The sequence below is a fragment of the Anopheles gambiae genome, chromosome 3, assembly GCF_943734735.2.
Source record: "Anopheles gambiae chromosome 3, idAnoGambNW_F1_1, whole genome shotgun sequence".
In the NCBI taxonomy this organism is placed as follows: Eukaryota; Metazoa; Arthropoda; class Insecta; order Diptera; family Culicidae; genus Anopheles; species Anopheles gambiae.
This window is the reverse complement of record NC_064602.1, coordinates 36,504,422-36,528,217: the sequence shown is the minus strand read 5'-3', so window position 1 is coordinate 36,528,217 and position 23,796 is coordinate 36,504,422. Positions and strand designations below refer to the sequence as shown.

Genomic DNA, 23,796 nt, shown 5'->3' with positions numbered 1-23,796 from the left:
TGCTTCATTTTTTTCCTCTTTCTCTCTTCGTTTCTACGTCATAACCGATTCGTATCAACAGTTTGTTGCGTTGCGAACTTTAAAGCGTCCCATGCAACGGTCGTTAGCATAACGGTGTGGAGGGTAGGGTCCTTTTTTGCTTCTGCTAAAGCATTAGCTATTTATGGTTCCAGCAGGGTGTGTGATTTTTCAAACAGTTTCTTTAGCAATCGAGTGCTTTTCGCACACGATCGGTCTGCTGTTTCCTGGAAGCTTTAAAATAACCAAACGCTGGATGGAATGTCCAGCCCTGGCCGGCTTAGCACGCAACAAACTTTGCAATCTGCTAATGTAGCAGCTTACCAGCACTAATCCCTTAATCGGCTTAGTTAATATTTGTGCCTGCGTTGTTGCATACGCTTCACCACAAAGCATCAAAGTTAACTTCACTTGTTTTTTTCACTGTCGAATGCATAAAAATGCAGCTTAGAGCGATGCGACTTTGATTTGGAGTTTGTGTTCGATTTTGAAAAGCGTGCGTTATCCGCTTAGGTCATTAATAAGGGAAGGGAAAACGGGACTCTAGTGAATGCAAAAAAACCTGCCAATGTATTTATGACTAACAATGGAATGAACAGCAGTATGTAAAAATGTTCCAAACCAACCTTATAGCCAGTAAACAAGTTAAGAAGCTTCCAGTTTCCCTTTGCTAAACAACGCCAACCAAAGCAAACCATTCGCACGTACAAAAGTTTTCCTGCCCGTTGCGTTACCGCATTTGGCCATTTCTCTTTGCAAAGTAGCAACTCCGCAAAAATAAAAAAAAATGGCATGCCACCACGTGCACGTGCCACGGTTGTTTGTTCTACTGTGACAGACGCACAGCATAAAATCTCCAAAATCAATTTTTGCCCACCTTCTGAAAAGGAAAGGCGCGGGCTTCCCGGAAAAACGCGCCTTGGTGCGTTGGCAAAAGGTTGGCAACGGGCACCGGTGTTTTCGCCCGCCCCGCAATTTCGACGGCGGCAACCATTAGTGATATTATTGTTATAACTTTGCATTTTGTTAGCGCCGATGCGTGAAGGACGTAATAATAATTGGAAACGAGCGAAACGAAACGAATGGTAGCCGTAATGATTGCGGCACGGCGCTTGGGGTGATGGTAATGATGGTAGTTGGTAGTGGTGATGGTGGTGGTGGTGGTGATGGTGGTGAAAAATGAATCTTTTTCGAGGTTGTACTGCGGCGTGATAGAGAAATGATTTTATCGATCGGACGTTTTTCTGCTTCCTGGACAATCACGGCGGGAAGTTGAGTAGGAACGAATAGGGCGATTAGCTGTTGCGGGTAGATGTTTTAAATCTTGAAATTGAAATTAATACTACAGTGAACCCTCTCTTATTTGACACCTCTCCAATTTGAAAAATCTCTCTTATTTGAACATTTTTCACAGTCCCTTGATTTCCAGTACATTTTTGTACCTCTAATTTGGAAAACCTCTGAAATCTGTATCCCTCTTATTTGTGTATGGTGTTGCCATGGTTATTGAAAGATGTATGCTCAAATTGGCGATTTTGTTCGCAGTTTCCTATAGCAACAGTTAAGGCTGCATACTAAATGTTCTGTCTCTTTCTTGTTTGGATGGACCTTTCATTCACTTTCCACCTCTGTAATTTGAAAACCCCTCTTATTCGACAGTCCCATCGCCTCTCAAATAAGAGAGGGTTCACTGTAATTCATTATTTTTTCACAAGCTAAATTTTGAGCAAACATTTTTCAATAATATATAGTCATCTTTTCCTTTTATCGTGTTCTCGCCTTTTTTGACAACTATGTTTTACATACACCTAAACCTTATGCAGGAAAATTGAAACTGTTACCTGCCACAAAGATTTAAAAATTTATCAGCACAAAACTCATGAAATGCCTCGAAATGATTGTCTGTTATGAAAATTGCATAAGTCTAGGCGTTTTTGTACAACAATTTAGTACTACGTACAAAAAGCGCCTTTGGGTATGCAATGTGAAGAACGAAATCGACCCAATTGCAGAAACGAATGCAGTAAAACGACTAAAGCTTCGAAATAAATCACGAATGTCTGATTGCTGCTATCCAGCATCGCTGAAATGTTGAATCATGCCTTTTCAAATTCCCTTTTTTGCCATTCGAATCTTTCAATCGCTTTCCTATTGCCACTATAAACCATTCTGCGTTAGTGATTTCCGATTTCAGTTTCTACTAGCGCGCCGTGCTGAAACCAACACACACTCTCTCTCTATCTCTCTGCTAATCTCCCAATCCTGGGAAACGAGTTCACGATTGGTTGAATCATTAATTAGCTATCCTTCTCGCCCAGAAATACGCCACAGCACATACCGCCGGAGCAGTGATTTTCATCCCATTTCCCGTAAGACCAGCAACCTAAGCCCGTTGACCACAGCGCAGCAGAGCGAACCTACGCCGGTGCTATTATGATCGATCAAATTCTGCCAAATCAGTGCCCACACCGTATTTCGTGGACCGCAAATAACGACAGAAGTAATCATCATAAAAAATCGAAGCAGCCTGCCTGGGCCACCGGCCACCACACTGTCAAGTCGACAGCCGTTTGGAGCTATTTTCCACCTACTTTCGCTCGAAATCATCATCCTACGATTAAGGATTTCTCGTCTCCGATCGCTCTCTTTCTTGCCAGGACGTTCGATGCCCACACGTTGGGAAAGGTTGTGTTAGGTCATTTTCGCTGTACTTTGCCGACTGCCGCTGTGTCCTTGATGGCAGCGAGCCAAAGCGAGCTTCTCTGCTAGTCCTGGCGGGTGGCGACACACTCGATCCGGGGACCGTCGCATCTTCGGTACCGGGTCCGACCAATTTCGTTCGATATTTAATGGACCATTGGCTCGGAAAAGGTTTAATAAATATTTCCGCCGAACTCTGCCTGCCTGGGATGGCAGGTAGGAGGGCAAGGCCGTGCGGTGGCAAGCTCCATCACTAGCCAGGCCAGAACGTGCCACAGCGGCCAAAGCCCTTCTCGCAAAAGGGGTTACGGGCGCCCTGGGTTTTGGGTGCCAGCCTCGCGGGGAGGCATAAGGTTTTAAAGGACATCACGACGGAACGGGGCAAACTGTGGCAACCAAACGAAACCAAAAAAAAACCGGCAAAAACACAACAACAACGAACGGAACGAAAAAAAATCCACACTATTTGAAACGATATTACGTGATTGAAATTTTAAGCATCCATCCAAGCTTCCCCCAGTGCTTTTGCAGCGATCGGGAAACGAAGGAAAACATTCTTCCCGCACACACACAGCTAAAAATACACTGGAGTGGGAGGGAGAAAAACCCACACACATTCACTATCAAAGAGATTCGGGGAGCTCTGAGATCACGGAGGAGGCACGAGGAAAGCTTTCGTTGCATGGGACAGAATTTGTCGAGCCGTCTTCGTGTGTGGCACAAACACCCGAAATGCTTCGATCGCCGGACGCCGTCAACCGTTAGAGGGCCGATGCCTTCCATCTTGCTGTTGACGGCGAGACGAGGAGCGCAACGTTTAGTTTAGCTGCTGCCACAAATTTCGTGTCCCCCTGTCGGACAGCGCTTAAAGCGCCTTCCACATGTCGGGTTTGATGGAGAATGAGGGAAGAAATAAGAGGTAAAAAACCACGCCGTGGTACGTGAGAATGACGTCCTCAAGCATCGATGGATGGATGTGGGTGCAAAGAAAGAGGGACTAGGAATCAGGAAGTTAGCGGAGGGGAAGGTGGGAGAGAAATACCAAATAGAGCACCGCGCTGCTGTCCGTTCGCTCCCTGGCGGAGCCCTGGGACGTGCTTTCGACCGTGCCCGTGCCCGTGGGTCATTCCGCTCTCGAGCCACGTCCGATGCGATTTGCGCGCTCGCCTGCCATAATTCGCCTACGATCCCGTCCGTTTAGACGATCGAATGCAATACTTAGCGCCGGGAGGCGGGAGGGATAAGGAACGGCTCTGGCGGGTCGTTCGCAGTAGCGGAAGAACGTCGAAATGGTGGTCGATTTTGCTGCCTTTTTTGTTCTTTTTTTTTGGAGGCAGCAGATTTTTAAGCAAGAGCCAAACATAAAGCCAGGACAACGTTGCTTGAGCAAATCCCCGAGTCTCCGTGCCTGTCGGATTGCATTATCATCCCTTGGTCTTGGTCACGGGATCGAATTTGACTCTCCCAAGGCGAGCTCCCTCCTCGCCGGGGAATTTCTGCAAAGAATCGTGTACCCGCTTCGTTCAGATTCCACCGACCCGTGTTGAGGCCCGACCCGATTCCTTCGCAACGGCAGCTTGTTATTGGGAAGGAAACGTAAGGTAAACCGTGTGTGTGTGTGTATTCTTCCTACATTTTCCCTGCCAACCTCAACAAGCACCGCTGTCCCCGCGGTGGCAGGATCGCAAATGTTTTCAAACATTTTCTTTTCTCCGACAGGCGCCTCCATCGAAGACTGTCCCCTGGAAACTGCTGAAACGCTGCTGACTATTTTCTTCCGGGCTTGGGACAGGACGTTCGCAGGAATCAGGTCAGGTGGCGTGTTGTGGTGTGGTGCGAAGGCACACCGGCATGCAGGCAAAGGGCAATGCAATCACGGACATGCACAGTTTATTATAGTGCGCTTATGTGTGTAGGTAGTAGCTTTGTGCCCGCAGCATCGACCGCTTGGACACCGTTTTTCATGCGCCGCTTATCGCGTGTGCACCTTCCTGGGCTGTGGGCTTTTGCCCGGCGAGCCGGGTCCATATTGTGCAAAGGTATCTCTGGAGGCCGTGTGTCCCTTTAACGCGATCGCCTTCGTGGCCAACGTGTGCCACGTTTCTCGAGTTAGCACGGCAGCCTGCCCGTCCGGCGGTGGCTCGCCGATGAAGTACGTGTGCAATCTTGAGAATGTCTTGCCTTATTTACCCGTACCGTAGGCTACAGACTCGCTTGGACAAAAGACCATTAAGGCGGGTTGGCCCTGCGGTGTGCCGTGGCGACATGCGAGGAATTATTAAATTGATTGATAATTCGAGAATTACTTACGATTCTTGCTTCTTTCCTCCAGTGGGGCTTTTTTTGTGGAGTGCCTCTGAGCAGCTCAAGCGCTCTAACACTCCTTTTGTGCACACAGGTTCACATGCCTTGCCACAGCCGCGCGTTAATTCCAATCACGAAGCCAACGATTGTTTAACGAACTCTTAACAAACGCAAACAGTGACACGCCCGGGGCAGTGAGCGCGGGGCAGCCGATGTTCCCGAGGCATTCCAAGGATCTTCAGCTGCAGGTGTAGTTCCGCGTGAGTGACAACCGGAGTTTACCACTCTATCAACACCAACACGCCGGCCTGTTGTGAGCCTTGCCGTCGACAGAGGACGGAGCCCAAAGACCTCCCCCAAAGAAGGTGATTTGGCGGTTACGGGTGGGTGTTTGATTTCGAACGAACTAATCAGCACGGTTGGGTGCTTGTTTTGATTTGAGGAATTATTTCACCTACCACCAAAACGTGCCAGAGGGGCAGCAACAGATCGTCCTTGCCCTCTCTCCCTATATCAGCCTGATGCGGTATTAATTGCGGGAATGCGAAAAGCGGCAAAGCGCTTCGAGCGCGACCTGCTGCTTTGATGATTACGTTCCGATCACGGGATCACGGGGCGGAGTGAGGATGGGTGTTTTGGGGTATTGGGTGGAAAGTTTGTAAAACCCAGCCCACACACGGACAGATCGATCGATGTGTGTACGGGAGGATTGATTGTGTTTCACCAACCGACCGACCGACGAGCACCTGGCATGACAAAGCGTCGGTTGGAATTTCTCTAACGTAAAGCGTGTGAGGTTCTGGTTGAAATGGGAACGCACTTTTTCGTTAATTGAATTGTCTGAAGTGTCGGCTCGGCTTGATCGGCTCGGTAGGTGGGTTGTGTGGAACGAAAAGTTATCTGAGCGTGGGCGAGGAATGGTGAACAATCATTGCAAATTGATGCTCTCGGTGGTTGTCGGTAGCGTTGTCATTCTTCCTTCAAAGTCAATGAAATCAATTCGATTGAGGTGGAATTTTACAGAATGCTCGAATCTATATTTTTAACTTTTTTAACGAAACATATCTACCCACCCCACACCTCAATTGATTATATGCTTTGTTCAAAAATGATCGCAAAACTATCATGAAGAGGCGAATGGTTGTGGGCAAAGTAGAGCTTCTCAATGTTGTGACCTTTGTGATCTTTAATCTTAAAATGAAAAGCGCCTATCGGTATGCAATGTGTATTCACCCTTGAACCTTAGGGTAAAGCTTATGCGTTAAAAAAGGAAACTAATTATAAAATTACACAATGTTTGAAAAATAGTATCCAACACCATGATCCAACATTTGAAATTGCATACAAACAGGCGTTTCATATTAAATATGAAAAATTTAATAGCTTCCTGTAAAATAACTCCTAAATGTATGCAATACGCAATACAAAATGTTCAATTAATACCCGTCAAAGAACGATGAACAAAAACGTAATCATTTTTATAGCTCAAAACTCGCTTTCCAATCGAACTTGCAATTATCATCGTGCCAAATGTGTAAAACGATCAAAGTTTTATTTGCACGCGATATATGAGCCGTAGAGCGTTTCAGCAATCGTAACCTCCCGGTATTTTTTTTTTATTTTTTTGCACGAAATTATTATCCCACACCGTAAAGCTGTAATTACGCTGGAAAAGAATTATCTCGCTGTCTGCAATCATCGGCTTTATGTTTAAAATCGCAGCCCAAAGCGGTGGTAATTCATCAATCGGATTGTATTGCGCCGCGCGTGTGTCGGTGTGTGTGTGTGTGTGTGTGTGTGTGTGTGTGTGTGTGTGTTTGTGTTTGCGTTTGTGTAATCTACCTTCATCATGCATTAACCTCGCTTGAAGTGTTTACACAAATTGGTATATTTTATTGATGTGTCCAAACGCACCGTAACGACCTTATCCGATTAAGCTGCACTTTACCACCCACCCTCCCTATCTCCCCCTGATTTTCGCACTCATTAATCTGTCTGGCTCTCACTGGCACGGGCAAGCGAACCTGCCGCGGTGGCTCATTTTTCCACGCGCAAATCGGTTAATCACGCGTGCGAAACCTGCCGACCAGTGCCGAGGTTAATGCGTTGAAAAATGCGTATTGTCAGCCTCAGCCCTCAGCCTCCGTCTCATTAGGCACAGGGTTATCGGGTTTGTTTGTTCAGTTCGAGGGGGCTGCTTGCAAAATGAAACATGAATAGCAAGAAGTGAAAAACGAAACAAAAAGGATGCTGCGTGTTGCACGAAAGTGGCAAATAAAAAGCCCAATTCCACAAGTTTTAATTTACGTCGGTTTTGTGGCTGCGGTCGATACCAGACCAGAGGTGAGATAGTTCACAGGGAAGGGGGTTGGATGTGCAAAATTTGGCAGAAGGAAGGATGCAGCCACGGCACATTACAAATGGCGACCAAATGAACCCTAAATGGGCAAACACAAGCGTTCGGGTGTGAGCAAAACTCCTTTCGCTGTTGGAGTTTTCCCGTGGCAAAGAGAAGTGTTAAGGGAAAGGGAAAGCCAAAGAACACATCTTCAAACCTTTTAGCTCACGCTCCTCTCTCAACCACGACAAACGTTGATGATGCCACTTTAAAGCCGTCCGAGAGCACGAGGGCAAAGTGAATACGAGACAAATTGCGCCACTGCCGATCGTGCGCCCGGGCGCTTCGCTAATGTCGATGATGTTGGACCCGTTTTGCCAAACTGCGGCTTTATGGCCCGGACAAACCCCACACAAAACTACGGCTGACCTACAGGCAGTAGCATAAAGCTAACCTTAAGGTGTAAGGGATGACCTGGCCTGGGCTCGGGTGGTTTGGTTCTCTTCCCACCCCGAAAAGCGTCGTTAAAGTCGGGGCGCATAAGAGAACGCCATCAAAAATTCATCAAACTTCCCCAAACGGCAATAACCGAACTCGCACTTTTAATGGCCGGGGTACGAGGCGGGGTTTCGGGGACACGATGGTACCACCATGGAGAGGTCAGGTTTCACTTGGTTTCAAGAAAGCGAGCGTGCCGTGCGCAAGTGAACAGTCGAGCTAACAGCACCACGTATGGACCATTTTTTGTGGGGAAGGCGCACAAAACGCGCAAAACGCTCCTTCTCTGGTCAAAAACAAAATAAAAGGCAGCAACGAATTTGTCGTGCAAAGAAAGAAAAAACAACCTCCTCCTCCTTCTACTTCTCTGCAGGGCGTAACAGAAACATGGAATGTTTTGAAAATGGTACAAAGCGCGAAGCAGTGAGGCGGAGATGTACACAAACGTGCAGCAAAGTATTAAACAACTCCAACACCGACGGCGCCGTGGAGCTGGAAACGCGAACCACATGGCCCCCCGGAAAGGCCTGGGCCGGGTTTCTTCCCAAACCCCGGAGTGTATGGATTTCTGCTAATGTTATTTAAATTGCGATAACGGTTTTATAGGCTCTGCAGGAGGGAAAAACTAGCCTGCCTCATCCTGCTCTCTTATTGCTGCCGAAAAACGTTGCGCCTACCGAGCGAGTTGGGCCTTGTTTGGGAAACCGAACGATCGTTACACGTTTCGTTTCGCAAGCGTTCGCGGGTACCGCACAGGCCCGCTCGGGTCCAACACGGGCGTGTACATTAAACTACAATTTCTGCCGAGCGCCGTTGTTGCGCCGTGGCTTGCGGTTTTGACTACGCTCCGTTTCATGTAATAGTTGCTGCCCATATGCCTATCCCATGTGTGTGTGTGTGTGTGTGTGTGTATGGGCTTAGGTAGCGTCATACCACGGGCAGACGAGGACGCATTTTTGGCAACACTGGTTGCCCACGTCCACCGAACATTTGGAGTTAGTCGCAGTTAGTTTATCAAATTGTGACCGAAAATTCGGACCCGAAAACTCCAGCATTTGTCCGGAAGGACGCTGTGTCGCTGGCCGGGACCATTGGATCGTAAATTGCTTTTTCCCGAAATGGAGAAAACATGAACTTTTATTCGAATTGTGGTTGTTGAATGTTTCATTTTAATTAACTGATACCGGGGCCGTGGCGTTCGGGCTCCTCTTTGTGCGCTAATGCTTGCTGCTCGAGGTCCGAGGCTCGGAGTCGAAGGCCGACAGCAGCCGACACTCAAACCGGTGGACGCATTTTTCTGGTCAGTGACGAAATTCCATGCTCTCCGTCCGTCCGAGTGCATAAATTATTTCATTCCACCGCCGTCCTGCGCCAGAGCAATCCGTTCACAAAAGGCACACTTCTATGGAGCGCTCCTATCAGCGTTCGAGATGGCAATTAATTCCAAAACGGTAACGGTTTCAAGATTTGCAGCCACTGCCACTGCCGATAGTGAACGGTGGGTGGGCAAGGGGATAGGCGAACATTCATCAAATCGGTCTATGAAATCGCCGTAAATGTCGCAAATCCTGTAATTGAATTTATGAATTCATACATAATAACGGAGCACTCATTACCAGCGTTTGGCATTTGGTGCGGTTTTACGAGTCCGGCTGTGGGTCCATTTGAGACACCCGACACTGTGGGCTGGAATGGGTTGTGATTAAAGGTTTTAGTGTGGTGATTTGTTTTTCTCTCTCTCTCTCTCTCTCTGCTGTTTTCCACTTGCGAGATAGGATTGTTGGTAGCCTCGTTATCGGAGCGAATATAAAATGTTCGTACAAACCTTGAAACCACCACTTTGGCCACAGTTGTAAGTAAGCTATGTGATCGATTGTTTGGGAAGTTGACTAATAACCTCAAATGTATTGCATACATTTAGGCTCTATTCTTCATAAAGGTATAACAAAATATTTGGCACAGCTATTGCTAGAAGTACCGTCTGAGCGCAACTGAACAGCTTTCCTCGTTCACGCCTAAAACATGCGCCTAAATGTATGCAAAACGTATAACTTTACCTAGTTTAACGACTGGCTATGAATACTAGAGTTGTGCCTCAAGAACCAGAACTGTACAATTCATTCAATTCATCCTAAAAAACGAACGACCTACATTCATCTGATCTCCGTTCATCGATTCTTTATAAATCATAATGTTTTGAGTTGATCATGAAAATAACATCCTACTCGTCGAAATAAAGAACGTCCTAGTACGCCAGGTCGTTCATTTCCCCCATACAAATATGAACATGAATCGTATGACCAGATCGTTCACAAAAAGAACGTCCTACCCGTCGAAAAAAAGATTGTCCTGGTCTGCCAAATAATTTTCAAGATGTGATAAAGTAATTCTTCTTATGAAATGAAATCATTTTCCATATTTTCATAAACTTAAATGAACGAATGAATCGCGATTTACGTTCAGTTCATCTAAATGAAAGAACTAGTACGTTCACGTTCATGGAAAGGAACCGAATTGCCCAAGCCTAATGATTTACAAACCTAAGCCTAATGACATTACAAACACAAATATTGCATACATTTTGGCGCTGCGCATATTAATCTATAGCGAAGAGAAAAATGCTAAAATTCCATTAAATTGTTACAGTTTGATAAAACTCAAAATTCTATATCGGCTATTGTAACCAGAATGAGAAACGATATCATTATTGTAATATCCTGGAGATTTGACCCCTGATAAGACCATAGTGCCCAATATGCCGGATCAGAATATGACCATCTCCGTGACAACTGTGCGATAATCTGAATGTCAAAATAAAGATCATTCGTTTACGGATCGTTGTACTGACAACACCTTCAGCCTTCTGTTTATTCTTCTACTTTGCGATTTTGTGCCTTTGTTATAACTTGAACGTTTAATTCAAATTGGTAAATTTCGAGGTTTTACATCTCAGAAGTGGGATACGTCTTATCGCCTGCACCTGCTTTTCTGTCCAATCCAGCACGGCACAAGATTGTGTATCGAAGAGTTTGTTTGTTTGTGTGTGAGATGACGCTACCATCTGCCATTGCAATGCGCAAAAACGAGAAGCTTCTGTGTGTGCTTGCCGGTATAGACAGCCAATTCGATGTTTAGGCATCGATTTGCCTCATGGCTGACCAGATTACGCCAGATTCACCAGCCACAACGATATCGATCCCTGGAACCCCAAAGACACCAGCCATCTAGCACTTGCATTTAGTGTGGCCGCCATCTTGTTCATCTTGCACGACAATGACGACACCGCCATTTAGTATGAATACGGCCGCTGGTTATTCTTTCATCATCGCTCATACTTGGAATACTGGAAAAGCTTCGCGCATCACTTCTGTTATTGCATGTGCACCGTGTTGTCATCGCCTCCGATTCATCGTGTGTATTGCCTTCCGCCACTTTATGGATTGACCCCGCTACCACCCTCTACCGCCGCGTCATGTTCGAGTGCTGTGGCATCGGTTGTAGCCTACTGAGCTGTTGAACAACAATCATTGTGGTGTCGTTCAGTATTCGGGTTCATCCTGATCGACATTGTCCTTATGCTTGGCTGTAACTTCTGTAAACGTCAGCAAGACTTCTGGAGGAGATGCCGATCAGCGGCAGCAGTACTTACACCCACTATGAGATTGATTCAACCGCACGCATCACATGACGACATTATTCAGGATCAGTTCTTTTCGATATCAGCATCGTCCTCATGCTTGGCTGTAACTTCCGTAAACTTCAGCAAGACTTCCGGAGGAGATGTTGGTCAGAAAAGCAGCTGTGATTGAAATTGACACCCACCTTGAAATTGACCCAACTTTACGCATCATATGACGACATCATTCCGGATCAACACCTTTCGATATCATCATCGTCCTTATGCTTGGCTGTAACTTCCGTAAACTTCAGCAAGACTTCCGGAGGAGATGTTGGTCAGAAAAGCAGTTGTGATTGAAAGTATGTGAGTTATTCTCATGCCAGCTCTGTTCAATAAGTATTGAAGATTTCTACAGTAAGCCGCTCAAATTGAGGTCAATTTGTTTGTCAGGATAGCCGAGCTGTAATATCCTGGAGATTTGACCCCTGATAAGACCATAGTGCCCAATATGCCGGATCAGAATATGACCATCTCCGTGACAACTGTGCGATAATCTGAATGTCAAAATAAAGATCATTCGTTTACGGATCGTTGTACTGACAACACCTTCAGCCTTCTGTTTATTCTTCTACTTTGCGATTTTGTGCCTTTGTTATAACTTGAACGTTTGATTCAAATTGGTAAATTTCGAGGTTTTACATTATAAATAATTTAAAAAAAACTGCCCCATACGAATGCAAAAGGCTGTCATTAGTGTTACAGCTACTAATTACACTTACAAAACTCTATACAAGTAAAAAGCAATGCAAAAAATGCTTTGATATCATACCAAAACAAAACAAACCTTTTTGTTGATACTAATCTCTACTGCAAATGTCCCAATCAAAGCATCTGCTACAGTAAAACCCATAATAATCCGCAGATCATTCATCAATCATGTTTCCCAAACAGTGAGCTTCTAGGAAAAGGGTTGAATGAAACGTGTTACAATAGGAAAGCAAAACAAAAAACACAAATGTTGTTAGTGCTTACATTGCCAACGATTTTACCGCATTTTTTTCGATCGCAACGCCTTCCAAAAAACCGCATCCATCTTCCCTCAGCTGAACAAGAAAATGTCAAAGGGTAACATAGAAAATATCTCTTTAAAACTGTCAACTCACCGTGACCATTCCCGCTGCGTTCAATTTGACAGTGGACACGGGAGTTGGTGGTAATTTTTTATTTAAATTCTATCATCGTGCTTCATTCGTTCGTCCTCATTCTTCGCTTAATGCTTTCTAGTAAATATTTTGCTTCATTTTTTACTTCCATTACAATTTTGAACTCATTTTCATTACGCTTGCATCCTCGCATCCTTTCAGATGTGAATCCTTCCCAACCTAAAATGAAGTAGATGAAGCAGTGTCAAAAATTGTCAGTGCAAGAGAGACAGAGAGGGATTGGACAGTTTTGAATGACAGTTTCGTGCTGTTACTACCAACTTTGGTCGCTTTGGTAATTGGTTCTGCTGAAAGCTTTTCTTTCAGTTTTGCTTTCAATAGTCGTTTGTTAAATAATGGCATAAAGCTCGTTCAAATTTGAGGCTTTCCCCACCCCAGGCGAGTAAGCATCCACTTTGCCACCAAATACAGTCCACTTCTTCCACCGTCATGTACAACTTCTATTCCAAGGGTTCTTGCGGAAACTTCTTTCTGGCATTCAAATATACAGCACGTGCTCTCCAACACCAAGTCAGCCTAAACTTTTGCGCAACCAAAACACACACACCCTTGCTGTGTCCAATAATGGTCCAGTTTGGGAAAAGGCCGAACCAGCGAGGTCCACTCCAGCGCAACGGGTCAACGAGAGAACTTCCGTTCGGAAGATAATTTACAGCTTCTGCCGATAGTAAACAGAGCGGCTGAACAAACAACCATTTCCTAGAAATGCCAGCAACGGTGCTCTCCGCACAAACTTACCCACTTAACGCCCAGCCCTTCTGTTCTGCGGTGCTTCTGGAAGTTTTGGGGCCGCGCCTGGAACTGTTGACGTACGCAAAAACAGGCGCAAAAGGCGCGTAAACGTTACGCTCAAGCGTTGGGAATCACTTAACTTTCGCGATGAATTCAGCAAGATTTATGCAACTGTGCTTGACGAAACCGATTCACTCGCGATTGTGCTGCGCCTACGAATGGGAAACCTGTTTCTTCTCGAGTTCTGAAACTGTGGAGAAATAAGGAAGCGATATTGAACCTGCCTTACTGCACACAAAACACACGAGCACCACGATTGCTTGCGGTTGCTTTAAGAAGGCATAAAAAGCGTTCACTTCACTTCACTCGGTTTGCTACGATCGGGGTGGAAGCACGTTGTGCACTTTACTTCTGGTATCATAACACCTGTACAATGCGACTCGTCTTCCCTGAGTTGCGCCTGAAATGCTGCAATCTGCTTCTGCTGCACGTACGGGTTCGTCGTCAGGACGGCAGGAGCCAGCAGGTCAATCATTAATCTTCAATACTTTGGCCGATATTCACACGACATGGAAGCGTGTGTGTGTGTAACTGTGTTAGTTTCACACTATTTTCCACTACGAATATGCCACAAGAATGTTGTAAATGACGCTCTTTCTCCTTTGTTTTTTTTTATGCCAGCAAAAATAAAAAGAAACTAAAAAAGAAAGCATCCGTTTCATGCCACTGTCGCCGTGGAATACATTTCTCCCTCAGCATAGTTTTGTGCTGTTGTTGTTTTCCGCACCCGACACGACAGTTTCATTCACACACACACACACACACACACACACACACACACACACACAAACACACACACTAACGCAACTACACAAATGCTTGTACACAAAGCAGGGAAAAATACCGAACCGGAACCAGAACCACTTGTGCCGGGAAATGGCGAGGGAAGCAGCACTGAGGGACAAGGACATTTTCAGCTGGTAGGTCAGAGAGGAAGGACGGGTGGAAAAGAAAGGGAAGGTGGGGAAGCGTGGTTCAATTTTTACCGCAATTCACCGTCCTGTCGCAGTGAAGTGGTGGTCCCGGACGATGAGGTCCCGTTAAAGGGCTGAAATTGCAGAACCCGTGAACGGGGCGGTCACAAGTGTGTGTGTGTGAGTGTATGGTTCTGTTTTCCTGTCGATATTAACGAGCTTGTTTCTTTTTCGTTTCAATTTTCTTCTTCCAGCGCTTCACTCGCTCGCAAATGTGAATGTGTGTACCCTTCGTTGCCGGAAGGATATGCGTGCGTGACCCAAAGTTCTCACGCAGCGAGCAAGCGAGCAAGCGAGTACGCTACCGAGGGGTTTTTTTATTTATTTTTACGATATTTTTTCTCCATTTATTTCGAACTCCGGTCTCCGGTTGTACACAATTTGATGGAAGGTGTACCCGGCTGGTGGTGGAAAGAAGAAGAACTTCTAACCATGGCAAAATGGCTTTTGCAGTTTCTCGACGATACAGTTCGGGTTCAAGTTTACTGTGTGCGCTCTCTCTGGCTGAGCTGAAGGGGTTTGTTTTGAGCGCGTTACTCGATGCCCTTTTCTTGCTGCTTTCCTTCAGCGAAAGCGACAAAAAATACGGCGCACAAATACACTGTCACACGTACACCCACCCAACACTTTCGAAAACAAGGATGAACTTGGCACACCTTTTGCTCCGTTTTTTTCCGGGGTAGAAAACGTAGACCCATCTTTAATGTGGCATCACTGAACACAAACAACGCGCTCCAAAACCCAAAGTATCGAAGCGATGTTTTTGTTTTTTTTAGCTTTACCGATTAATTTCCAACCAGGAACACTCACTTCGGTCATTGATTTCCACTTCCTTGTGCTGTCGTGGGCGACACACAAAAACATACGCACACAGATTCACGCACCTTAAAAACGTGTATTTGCTCCTAATCCGTGTTTTGCGAACGTTTTTTCTCCCTTACGGAATCGAGAAACGGGCGCGACGGCGTTTTCTCCCGCACGTGTCGTGTCGAACGTCGAGCAGGTTCGGTTCGCGACTGAGGACGGTACGCACGGTGTGCCCTAGAGCACCCGGTCTCGCCACCCGAAGCGAGTTGGCTGGCTATTTTCCTTTCCGCTTCGTTTCCGTCGCGTCTCGGGCGAACACGATTGCTGTTGTGCGTGTTGTGCCTGTGCGCCGGTGGAAAAGTGCCGACTCTGCGGGCCACAGTTCGGCTGGCTGGTGTGGAAAATTGGCGATGGCAGAGTGTCCTGACGGACCTGAACGATGGTTGTCCGAAACCCGAACCCGCGGGGTTCGGTGGATACGAGCACGAGCGAACTGAGAGAAAGTGGATTGATACGGCAAAGACTGGTGAGAGCGATTTGCGTTTCTAGTGAGTGTGGAATGAAGATGAGTACGGAGTGAGATACAACCTGGTCAACCTCGTGAGGATGATGAGATACAAGGAAAATTTTAAGCAATGCAAGGGAAATTTTGAAATGGTTTGAAATGTTTCTGAAACCATTTGAAATCAGTTTGAACCGGTTCGATGGGGAAGAAAATGGGTTGAAAACAACAAGGGGAATTAAAATAGGGGAAGGATAATTCATTTGTTGCTCAAATCCAGTCTATTCTAAACGGAATATTTCAAGATGATAGGGTATGTTCAATGACGAATCTTTGAAAACGAATGTATTCTTTTAAATATGATTTTGTAGGATAGCTTTTACTATCCATAATTCAATTTGTACTTCTATACCTGGAAAACAATACTGCAAACAATAGCGCTGATATATTCAATGTAAACAAAATGCTAATATTTTGACCGATTTTCGACAGAAATTGAGTTCGTAAACAATGCCTAACGATTATCACCACTATATGAAAAGCTAATTACAATTGCACGGCACTCCCTACACAAAGTAACACCAAGGACAAGGTTTGTCATATTACATATTTCTGTCCTCTAGAAAGTATGAAACATGAACGCATGCTTCACGTCAAGCCAAGTCATGAGTAACATGATAAATGCAACGCTGTATGTCTCATAAACACTTTACTGTGGTACTTAAAAATATAATAAAATATCATACTACTTGGAGGTAACATCACATTCATCTTTGAAACGAAACAAATATTAACGTTTGTCGCATGTATGCCATACATAGAGTATCCTGCAGATGTATCCGTAAAAATTGTGGTTCATTTTTGCTATTGTGTAGCTTGTACTGTACTTCCCCTGTGATTTGATTCAAACCAAGCATCCCCTTATGTTGCTGTGTCGTACCATGGAGAGACGTTTTGTTCCAAGGAAAATTTCTGCAACAGGATATAAAACCCCTGCAACGTTTTAATAAATTCTGTATCTACAAATGCTGCGTCATGATGTGTAAATGAAGTGAATACGTTGCTGTGGAACTAACAGGATGAAGTGTTTCAATGACGAACAGCAACAGCTGTTCCAAAACGAGTTGCATGAATACATGAATACAAAAGCGACAAGGAAGGGGAAAAATGAATGTAATTTTTGTTGCAGGATAACGCATGACCCCCTTCTTGAGCGACACTTCAAATTGTTAACCAGATGTAGCAACGAGGGGAAACTGCCTGCAGTCTATTTATCGGGGAACTCGTCGCGTGTCTCAGAGGTTTAAACGAAACACTTCTCTCATGATTCTTTTAATACACAGTCGCATGAACTACGTTGAAACAGCGTGATTTTTCTGAGGGGAAATCAAATGTGTGTGATATCTTGCTACATTTCGTCTTACTGTATTACCTTACATATCACATGAATTTTGCTAGTAGTTTAAAGGCGACATCTTTTTTGTATGTCTTATTGTGCTTATTCATATTCCAATATACTTTGCAACAAACTTTGCGTCCGGTTTAAAATATAAATTAGATGAACAAATAGTGTAGATTGTAACATTCGTCAAGCAATTTTATCTTTCATATGAGCTCCTGTGCCTTATTCAAACAAATTGCATGCATTCAGGCGTTTAATATGTGGAAGTAGTAAATATATTGCATACCTTTAGGCACTAAAGGTATTTGTTTGAGAAGAAACGATGATACATTACGAAATTTCAGTAGCTGTGTAGTATGTTTGGTGATAACTATGGTCGCCATATAGCATGTTCGGTTTTTGATACGGTCGCCATGTAATCTGATGAGCGTACAACGGTACAACTGATCAACGCGTACCATCGCGGTAGGTCAGTGTTTCGCTGACAAGTATCGAGGTTGAATAACACTTTGTTCGAAGCGGACTTTTCGACACTTGATCGTCCAGGCGATCATAGAAACCTTTAGGAGGTTTCCCTTACTGGAAACGTTGGAGTTTAGAGGCCTTACCTTGGGTAGGGGGACATAACTAAACTCTTTAAATGAGAAGTCGATAGATGTTGGATGGGCATAGTCCTATCCTGACAGTCCGAACGAATCTGACTTGCCATGGTCGGAATTGGTTTTATTTATACTCAATGGGCTTCGTACATTTGGTTTTGGAATGTGTTTTTGTCCTAATTAAAGGTTATTGATATGAAGTACAATTCATATATTGTATTGGAGTGAGGTGTCTATCAATTTGTGCCTATGTTGCGCTTTTAGTGTTTTTACAAAGGTTCTGGAAAGTTTCAACTGTTCTAGCCAAGGAACGGGTGCGTTGGTCGATCTTTGCCTACACTGCGCTTTTTAGCAATAAGTTGCTATGCGTTCTCTGTTTGTCCACTTTGCCGCAGTAACGCTTGAATTGCTTATGTTGCGCGTTTCGGTTGTTTTCGATAAATGTGTCTCAATTGTTTTTTCTATGAACGGTATGGTCTGGATGTGTTGCTATGGTGTGGATTGATTTGCTGATGTGTTATAATGAATGTGTTGCAATGGTGTGATTTGGCTTTCCGAAGTGTGTTACAATGTGTCTATAGCTGATAGTGTGTATTATAATAAGTTCTGTATAGCAGATATGCTACAGCTGCACTCTTCAATGATGAAAACATAGCATAAGAAATAATTCTTTTGTTTTTGGTTAACATTAAAAAAAATTAAAATACAGTGGAGCGCCGATTATCCGGTCTCTTCGAAACTGAACCTCGCACGGATAGCCGAATAACACGGATATTGAGTCAAAGTATTTATTTCACCACAAAATCCTGGTTTGTTTTTTTAAATTAATATTATGTTTCGGTAAAACCTAGCTAGTTTTATACATTTCATGTTTTGCCGATGAGATATTTGAAATGTACCATGTTGGCACGATATCGACCGCGTGTGATCGGACAGGGAACAGCATTATTTACAAACATTAAGCTGACTTGACAACTCGATCAAATACCCAAAATACCCGGCAGATGGCGTACAAGATTCACAAAGAGAGATAACACGATTAGATTGTGCGACAACCAGATCTCCGAAATAAGGGCCAATTCGCGAGCAGGTCAAATGGGGTCAAATAGCACAGCTGATCGAGGAACAGGGCGCCATCGCCAAACGCAGTTAGTAGCAAATATTAAGCTAGAAAGGACAGACGAATTTTTAAACTGCGCAATAAATAGAAACATACATAGCCAGTTCTAAAAACGTCTACCAAGCTACTCATAATAAATAAATAGCTACATCCGTAGCAACATACCATGAATTATAACGTATTTTGTTATGACAAAATGCCCTGGTAACCGTTATTTCAAATATTCTCCTCAGCACGCAATGTCATCTATATATTGAACTGTCATTTTTCAACAGCACGGATAAATGGACAACCGGATAAAAGGTACCCGGATAAACGGCGCTCTACTGTAATAAATTATATATTAATTGTTTGTTATCCTGATAATCTCCATTCATGCTTTCAATAGATGGTAATATGCTTTGTGAAAATTGGTGTATTATTTTGTATCAAGCTATAGGACTAAACTTAAACAAACAAAACAAGAGTGACAGATGAAAATCATTGGCATTATCACTCAAATACATATTTTTCTCAAACGATTTATTTCGCATTGGACAATCAAACTGCACTCATTTGTAAGATGCATTCTCTCAATTAAACAATCGAAGCTATTGATTTCCATGCCCAGAGCGCGTTTTTTCCACAACACAAACCCACGAGCCGGATTGCAGCCTACCACGAGCATGGCCGCGTGGGGCATTCAACAACCTACAGGCTCTCTATTCACCATCGATCCCATTGCGAGAGGTCTTTGATTAAAAAGTTTCTTTTTGATTAGAATTCCCACCTGACTCCGAGACCGAGACGAGCCTGGTGCACTCGTCTCGTTGCGGTTGTTGTTATTAAAAGGCTTGAAAGAAGAATCAGTACCATAGCAGCATTCAACCGGGCTCGGGGAAACAATGAGGCTTTCGTGCTGTACTTTACCGTCCGCTGCATCTAAGCGTGCATTCCAGTGATTAAGAAGCCTCGATGTGTGTGACAGTTTCGCAATCGGTACGGTAGAAAACGATGGCACAAGAGCAAGAAAGAAAGAGGGGAACGATAAAGAGAGCGAAAAAACACTGCCCCACGAAGCAACGGTGCATCAGCGATACGAATGCTTGCCACAAGAAGGCAGCAAAACTCAATTCCCTCACCGATCGGTGTGTGCACGAGGAAAAGCCGGTGTGCAAACATACTCATTTGCACCGTAACCGTGGCATCGGTGGTGTTTTCTTTCCCACTCTATAGTGAGGTGCGGGAAGGGAAAAACGGAGTAAATAAAAAAAGCTCCTCGCCAGAGAAAAAAGATACGAAAGCGCACGCTATACTTCACAACCATACTCACACACACACACACCTTGGAAATAAATTATCATTCACTCCATCTTGTGTAAATAGCACGGGCGGAAGGTACGGCGCAAACTGTGGTCTTAAGTAAACACATCATCGTACTACATCGGCAAAGGCAAAGGCTGCCGCTGCCTCTGTTGGCAGAGAACAAGAAACAAGATCCAGCCAAACGGATAGCGAGCGGACGGACCGCGACGGGTGCCGCCAGAGGCGAGCAGGTTCACGCTTAGCTAATGAATATCCTCACCAACATCAGTTTTGACCCTTTCCGGTTCCCGTTTCGGGGTTGAAAGGATGAAGAAAAATAAAACGCAAACGAAAAACACACGCCAAACGGAAGGAAGTTTCTGTTTTGCACTTCTGCTTGTTTGAAAAGCGATCCGTGCGGTAGAGAGAGAGAGGGATGCTTCACCCATCCGCAGTCGACCAACCGTTTGCTGCACATGCTTTTCCACGTGCACACCGTGGATGGCGTTTGATCTGGAGGAGAATGGGAAAATTAGGCTTTCTGTAGCCCTTCTGCAGTCGTCGCTGGCCGTTGCCACGTAGATTCTGCCACACTCCACACCAAACCTTACTTGTGCTGAGTAGCTTGGAGCAGTTGAAAAAACGGTAGCTTTCATGCTGCGCATTCCGTCAAAGTCGTTTGATGGTGTCGAAGATAGACGGCGTCTTTTGACGAGATGTGTGTGTGTTTTTTCTTCTTCGTTTGCCTATTCTCTAATCGCATCCGCTAGAAATATGTGTGTTGCATTTGTATTTTTTTTCTTCCTCAAAAACACATTGCACGTAGGAAATGTAAAGTTTTAGTTTCTTTTCATCTTGTGATGTTCGTACCAGAAAGATTCAAGTTTCAGATTCACCAGAAAGAAAAATAGAATACTATTGATAGCATTGAACAGCCCATTTTGTGCTCGGTGTTGCATACCTTTAGGCGGTTTGTTTAGGTAGATTGGAACCGGTTCGAAGATTCGCTCGAATTGGTTGTAATTTAAAATGATGTTATTCGGAATATCTCAAAAAACATAAAAGGATAATGGTGCAAAGTTAAGAAACTCCAACTAAGAGACTTTTCATTTCAATGAAACCTTTTGCTTCTTCAAATGATTTATCTCATCTGGCTTTACTTCACTGTTAATGATGCGAAAAGGATCAAACATGATTTTTCAAGCATTTCATTACACACATACAAGACTTTGATCAGCAAGTACTTTGAACTAGAATAATAATCTTACACATCAAAATGCACAGTGGAAAGGTCCTGTAGGCCTAGGAAAAGGCTAATGTAAATAGCAAAAGAAAGCTTACAACGACGTTTTAGTGAAAAGCCATCACCTATGATGACCACTGCAGTTGTGTTGCAGGAAACATTGCACGACAACATCAGAAAAAATGGTTCCATTTGCAATACAACGAAAGAAATTTGAAATTAAAACAATGGTCCCGGCATAATCGCAGGGACCAATGTTTGCTCCCCCGTGGTAAACCCACGCCCAGCACTCATGTCCAGCCTGGAAAGACGGTGGAAAATCCCTTCTTTTTTCCTTTTTTTTTGCTCAATCCCTAGTCTCTGTAGCAAACTGGAGCACATTCCATCAGCACGAAGCAAAGGATTATTTCTCCATTTGCAGACAAGCTAATCATTGGCGGTATTTACTTGGCCGACTGTTGTGCAAATACTTACCACTCGGTGCGCTGTTTATCCAAGCCCAGATTCTTCCAACCCGGCTGTGAGAGCTGGACTTGGCTTAAAAGACACAGGAGGGAACCCGTAGCCGAGTATAAATCTCTAATGCACTGCACATGTTTTACTTCCGACTACCGGGAGGGCTTTTCCTCACGTTTTGCATCCTTTCCCTCTCTTTCTCTTTGCTGCTCCCACGCTACCACATTGCAACAAATATGCTTTCAATAAAATATTAATGATTTCAATTCGATGCATATGCCTCCCCTACCGGCCATCTCTTCGCGCGCTTCCCCGCAAGGCAAGAAAACGGCAGAAAGCAACAGCGTTGATGAAAAACATATCGCCACGGATGCTCGAAAGCCAGCAGGCAAAAAAGTGACCAGTGGAAATGAAAGAAAACTGGTGCGCAACCTTTTTACTCCTACTCTCATTCGCACCAATCGCCTCGCTAGGAACTAACGGGGCTGGGTGTTTCGTTTGTCTTTGATGGTGCTGGAGATAGGGCGAAGATTGCGTTCAGTATAGAGATGTTGGTAATTACTACCTGCGAGGTGCGTTGGGAAAAGGCGGCGGCGGAATGGAATGGGCCAGATGATTGTGGGCTTGGCTTGGGTGTGTGGGCTAGTGAGAGGTTAAACGAAAGATAACGCTCCGAGCCGGGTGCCGTATCGTTCCTCACTCTTTCCCCCTGAGCTGGAACATTTTAATCGGTTGCCTGGTTGTTGGTTTTGAGCGTTCGTTTTATTTGCACACAACGGCGGGCGTACTATTTACCGGTGGAAATAGAGCAATTATGGAAATATTGTTTCCGAGAAAGTGTGAGACCAATGAAGGGCAGTTTTTGTTTCTTTGTGAAATATCTTCATTTAAAAATGCATTGGTTCTGTCCGGCTGGCAGTTTGAAATGAGTGTATGTGTGTTACTATAAAAAATTTAAAAAAGCATTGATTTTAAAGCATTCAACCACAAAGTGTATTAAAAATCGAGAACATTTTAATCAAAATGGCATAAATTACACCAAAACAGAAATGTTATTCAGTTGGAAGCATTGATTATACATGAATTTGGTTGATATCATAAGGTGGTTAAAAATGAAAGAGTAAAATATGTTTTGTAGCTGTGATAATATTAGCTGAAACAATTGCATAAACATACAGTACAAGGAGTATACTTCCTTGACAAACATTCTCTAAAACAAGACAAATTAGGCACAAAGTCTCTATAAAAAAAGTCATCCTCAAAATGCCGGAGTTCCTTTCTATTAAACTACCTCGTTGGTTGACTAAAGGGTTAACTATCGAAAATTTCATCTAAAATAGACATCATGCTGACGATCCGACTGTTGTTTGGTGGAGCAATCAAATACAAATTAATTTGTATGAAATGTACATTGATTCCTTCGCTGCATAAAGCATCGGCATAAAGCGTTTTTCGATGCTATAAAACATTATGGTTGTGTTATGGGATGCTGCATACCATAAAAAAGCTAAACTACAGAGGTGTGGTTTGTGTATTGGGAGAACCGGTACAACCCAGGATGCAGTCTTGTTAGACGAGATGTTTAAGACATTAACAAGCCGGTAACGATGATAGATAAGAGTAAGTACTCCAAAATGGTAGAAAGGCGTAGTGAAATGTTATCAGATCTGTTTAATTGAAAAAACAATATACATTTATTAGTAAAAAAACACTTACATTATATAGTCTAACATGCAATTCATTGAAATTATGGTTCTCTTTTTCGGATGCGAAATAGCATTGAAAATTGCACCCAATTGGCCCTCCCACTTGCTCCAACTCAACCGTACTGAATCCAGAGATGTTTGTCGCTACCGACTTTTCTTCTTTATTTCAATAATTGGTTTATTAAAAAGATTTAATAGCTTTACATTCCAT

The 23,796-nt window shown here is 44.1% G+C and overlaps 1 protein-coding gene across 4 annotated transcripts in view; it reads right to left on the bottom strand.

Moving 5' to 3' along the window:
• The window catches only part of LOC1278969 (nephrin), a 90,155-nt gene extending 74,519 nt beyond the window's left edge, over positions 1–15,636 (bottom strand). Inside the window, exons 1-2 of one of the 4 annotated variants that reach the window (XM_061656293.1) lie at positions 15,249–15,636; positions 13,439–13,682 (exon numbers count right to left, since the gene is read on the bottom strand). The gene's annotated coding sequence lies outside the window, so the exon portion shown is untranslated. Of the gene's footprint in view, positions 1–13,438; positions 13,683–15,122 lie in introns of all 4 variants that reach the window. The other 3 variants (XM_061656291.1, XM_061656292.1, XM_061656294.1) reach the window with 3 other exon arrangements.
• Positions 15,637–23,796: the final 8,160 nt, after the last annotated feature.